The sequence below is a fragment of the Halichoerus grypus genome, chromosome 11, assembly GCF_964656455.1.
Source record: "Halichoerus grypus chromosome 11, mHalGry1.hap1.1, whole genome shotgun sequence".
Lineage (NCBI taxonomy): Eukaryota > Metazoa > Chordata > Mammalia > Carnivora > Phocidae > Halichoerus > Halichoerus grypus.
In genome coordinates, this window is record NC_135722.1 from 11971643 (window position 1) to 11976562 (window position 4920).

At 44.2% G+C, this 4920-nt stretch overlaps 1 pseudogene; it reads right to left on the reverse strand.

The window, feature by feature from the left end:
• Window positions 1–538: 538 nt before the first annotated feature.
• Window positions 539–1167, reverse strand: LOC118525732 (mitochondrial calcium uniporter regulator 1 pseudogene; annotated as a pseudogene).
• Between the last annotated feature and the right edge of the window lie 3753 nt (window positions 1168–4920).

Consider the following 4920-nt stretch of genomic DNA (forward strand, 5'->3'; position numbering starts at 1 on the left):
GCCTAATCATAATTCAAGGGAAATACCCAGGAAAATCCTTATCATCATCATTACTTCTATCAGTCTGCTGGGATTACCATGACAAAACACCAGACGAGGTGACTTAAACAATAGAAATGTGTTTTCTCACTGTTCTGGATGTGGGAAGTCCAAGATCAAGGGGTCAGTAGGTTTGGTTCCTCCTGAGGCCTCTCTCTCTGGCCACTTTCTCACCGTGTCCTCACATGGCCCTTTTGCTGCGTGCCTCTCTAGTATCTCTTCCTCTTCTTGTAAGGACACCAGTCCTATTGGATTGGGTCCCCACCCTCTGACTTCATTTAACCTTAATTACCTCTTTAAAGACCTTCTCCAAACATTGGGGACTAGGGCTTTAACATAGGAATTTTATGGGGACATGACTCAGTCCAAAACATTCCTTCAAAGAAATGATTCTACATGCTTTCTGATGGCCAGATCAGTGGTGTCACTCTGTTAGCTAATCCCAAACTCACCAACGGGCAAATTTTGGTCTTTTTTTTTTTTTTTAAGACACACCTTATTATCTCCACAGGTGATAAAATCCCAGAGCCACCGATAGGCAGGTAAATACAAACCTGCTAAATGTTTAATATTATCAAGCGTGTGTGACTGGAGCGTGGTTTTGAGGCTGTCGACCACGGGTCTATCTTCCTGTCTGTCTGGATAAGGGTGTGATCTTGCTTGGCATGAAATGCCACCCTTTCTGTCTTCACTTCCAGAGGCTTCCTTTCATTCATTGAACACAATTCTTTCACTCTGCTTCTTTCTAGGTTGAAATCAAACTTGCTCTCTGTTCAGATTTTCATTGCTTCATCCACTAATTTTTTTAACAGATGCAGTTCCCGTTTTAGTTTCTCACTTTCTGCTCTGAGGGATGAAAATTCGTTCTTCTCCAAAACAGCTACTCCCTTTTCCACATTAGCACCCTGAGATGTTATTTGCCGAAGAGTGATCTCGGCTGCATCTTGGTGACCAATCTTTGACATGATATTCCTGTTGGCCTCCATGGTCTTGACCGATGTATATATAGTACATAATGATTTCTGCTTGTTGTGTGGTGATCCCATTTTCTTTGAGTTAACACAAGAAGTCATGGTTCACTTGCGACGACCTTGGGAGTGGGTCTTGCCTTTCGGTGTGGGTTTCCATCCAGCTCTGCTGCTTGCTCGTTCTGTTACCTCGTGCAGCATCCCTTGAGTTTTGATCATTTGTTCATTCATTTCATGAGCATGAACATCTCTTTTGAGATGTTTTGTGGAAAAGAAAGGTGCATCAGAGAGGTAGCTCTAAGGGTAAGAAAAAGGTGGGAGATATATTTCAAGGCACCAATTTAAACTGTTCCTTTTTATTTTTCACTAACAAAGAAGCCTTCAAGGTTTACAAACTTACAAAGAGATAATTTTCCATTTTTATCCCCCCCTTTTTAAGTAGGCTCCATGCCTAACGTGGGGGTTGAACTTGTGACCCTGAGATCAAGAGTCGCATGCTCTACCTACTGAGCCAGCCAAGTGCCCCTTTCCATTTTTATTCCTAGTGAGAATCACATAGTGCTGTTTTTAAACTACCGTGTCTGGTGAGTTAAGGACAAATTTTTCATAAATGACCCCTCAAGTAACATTTCTGTGCCTAGGTCTCTGTGTCTCATCCAATTTATTAAATAGAGAATCCGGTGGGATTTACACTGTCTGCAGGCACTGTTCTAGGTTCCAGGAGGTAGCCTAGGAGGAGCGAGACACAGTCTCTCTCCTCAAGGAGCTTGAGGAAGGGTGGGTCGCACATTCAGTCCTAATATGAGCTTGTCCACACAGGATAATTTCTTCCCTGACAATAAGGTCATGAAAGACATAGGGACATGGGGTGGGAGAAGCGAAAGTAGAGATCTTCCTTGACTTACAATGGGGTCACGTCTGGATAAACCCATCTTAAGTGGAAAATACTGTAAATGTACGTAATACACCTAACCTACCGAAGATCATTGCTTAGCTTAGCCTACCTTACCTGTGCTCAGACACAGACATTAGCCCCCCATTGGGCAAAATATTCTCAGACAAAGCCTACCTTAAAATAAAGTGTTGTCGGTCTTATGTAATTTGTTGAATTCTGAACTGAGAGTGAAAGACAGGATGGTTGTGTGGGTAGAGAATGGTTGTGGGTATATTGGTGGTTGGCACTTGTGATGGTGGGGCTGACTGGGAGCTGTGACTTGCAGCCCCAGCCCCGCATCCTGAGAGAGGATTGTATAGCATATCACTGGCCACAGGAAAAGATCAACATTTAAAATTCGAAGTACACTTTCAACTAAATGTGTATCACTTTCACACCATCATAAAGCCAAAAAATCATAAATCGAGCCATCATAAGTTGGGGACTGTCTGCATTAACTTCTGAGAAAGGAAACAAAAGGAGAGAGAAAATGTACAGAACTAAATATTATAAGGCACTTTGGGAAAGTGTTATAAATAGAAGGCCACATGAGTTTTCCATAACCCCAGAGAAAAACTTCATGGTGGAGATGGCTATAATTTGAACCTACAAGTGAAAGAGATAAAATTGAGCATTCCAACTGGAGAGAAAAGCATGAAGTAAGGCAAAGGGGGAAATGTGCATGGTGTGGGAGTTGGAGAAAGGAACTCATCTGTTGAGGATCTTCTTTGGACCGCCCGCCGTGGTAGCCGTTTTGGGGTTTGTGAGGATAAGAGGTAGAATACACAGTGGTTATGAAGAGAAATCAAGCTGGAAATGTTGGTTGGGTCTAGTTTGCTTTGAACGTCAGGAGGCAGAAGCTGCACATTATCCCGTGGGCAGCAAGCGAGCCATCATGGTTTTGAACATGGTGGATTGAAGAGAGTGGGAGGCAGTGGGGGAGGGGGACTGGCCACACACGAGCTGAGGTTCCAAGCTTCCCATGCACACTCCATTGTCCCACTGGGTTTTAGTTACAAAGCACAGATTCGAAGATAAAATTATTAATAATTTGAAGATGTGAACTGCAGAGCATTAAACCCCAAGAATGGGGCCCTTCTTGGCACAGGGCCCTGCGTGACTCCACTGGATGTGCCTGTGAAGCTGGCTCTGGAGTGACCTTTAAGAATATTGTTTCAGGGGCGCCTGGATGGCTCAGTCGTTAAGCATCTGCCTTCAGCTCAGGTCATGATCCCAGGGTCCTGGGATCGAGCCCCGCATTGGGCTCCCCGCTCCGCCGGAAGCCTGCTTCTCCCTCTCCCACTCCCCCTGCTTGTTTTCCCTCTCTCGCTGTGTCTCTCTGTCAAATAAATGAATAAAATCTTTAAAAAAATATATTGTTTCAGTGGAAGGGGTAGGGTAGTTGAGAAGCTCAGGAAATTCTGGGGAATCAATGGATAGACACAGGCTGGGAATCTTAAAGCCCTGGGTTTCCATTATGCTGCTAATCAGTGGCATGGCTTTAGGCGGATCACTTCACCTCTATGAGTCTGTTTATTCCTGGAGAAAATTAGATATTTACAAAATAACACACATTTATACGGTGCTTAGTATTTCGAGTACTTTGCATCCATTAACTTAATTAATTCTCACAAGAACCCTGTAATGAGAAAGCAAGGAATGGAGAGGCTAACTGACTTTATGAGCCTTCCAGGCATTAGTGGGGAGAGCTGGGATTTGAACACACGCAGCTGCTCCGGGGGCTGTGCTTATCTCCTCTGGGCTTTGGTGTTTTGTGTATCATAACACCCAGTGATCTCTAAGTTCGTAAAATGTGCTGAAATAGGCTGTGTCCATGAAATTAACTTTTTAGACAGACTAGTAGCTTCTTGATTCTAACTTAATGAAGACCAGCTCTCCTTCTTCGCAGCCAGCACCACTGGGAATGGCTCATCACACGGAAGGCATGAAATGGCCGCAAGGTGGCAGCATTAACTCAAATATGGAAGGAGAGACACCGCTGTCTGGGCTTGAACTAGCCCCCCAAGTCAGAATTGGCCCCTTTCTTGCCCTTCATTTTTCTGAAAACCCAAGGTATAACTATTTGGTTGTGAAGTCACTATTTAATCTTGTGAGGAGACCAACTGTTGAAGGAGCCAGAGAAGTCAAAGCAGACGTATTCCCTGGGACTCAAGGGTCTTCCAGAGGGAAAATGAAGAGGACATGTTCAGTGCTGTGAGAAACTGATGCTCAGAGAGATCATGTATCTGGAGTATCCATTCAGTAAGCAGCACATTCTAGGTCTCTCACTCACCACTGCCCAGGACCATTCCACTTCACCATGATAATAGTCTTCATTTTTCGCTGTTAATATTTTTTAAAATATTAAACACTGATAAAGGAGAGTATTAAATTATTTTATAGAGCCAGGTGTTTGGGCTAAATTGTCTCAATTGTTAGTATTGGTCCTAGAAGTGAAGTTTTCTCTGCTTTCCTCCTCCCCCCTTCTGTCTTCTCTCCCCTTCTCTTCCATTTCTTCTTCTCCTTTCTTTTTTCCTCCTCCTCTCCCTCCTCTTCCTCCTCCTCTTCTTCTCCTCCTTCTCCCCATCCTCCCCCTCCTTCGTCTTCTCTTTCTCCTCCTTCCTCTTCTTCCTCTCCTTCCCCCTCTTCTCCTTCTTCTTCTCCTTCTCCTCCTCCCTCTCCCCCTTCTTCCCCCCTTCTCCTTCTCCTCCTTCTCTGCCTTCTCCCCCCTTCTTCTTCTCCTTGTCCTCCTTCCTCTTCTTTCTTTCCTTCACCCTCTTCCTCCTCTTCCTCCCTTTCTGACCTCCTTCTCCTCCTCCTCCTTCTTGCTCTTCTTCTTTCTTCTCTTTCTTTTTTCATCTCTCCCTCTTCCTCTCTCTATTTTCCCCTTGGTTGCTGTATTGATCAAATAAAATAATAAGGAGGACATCTAGTCTTCAGAGTTGGATGTGTGGATCAGGAGATTAGATGCTACAAAAT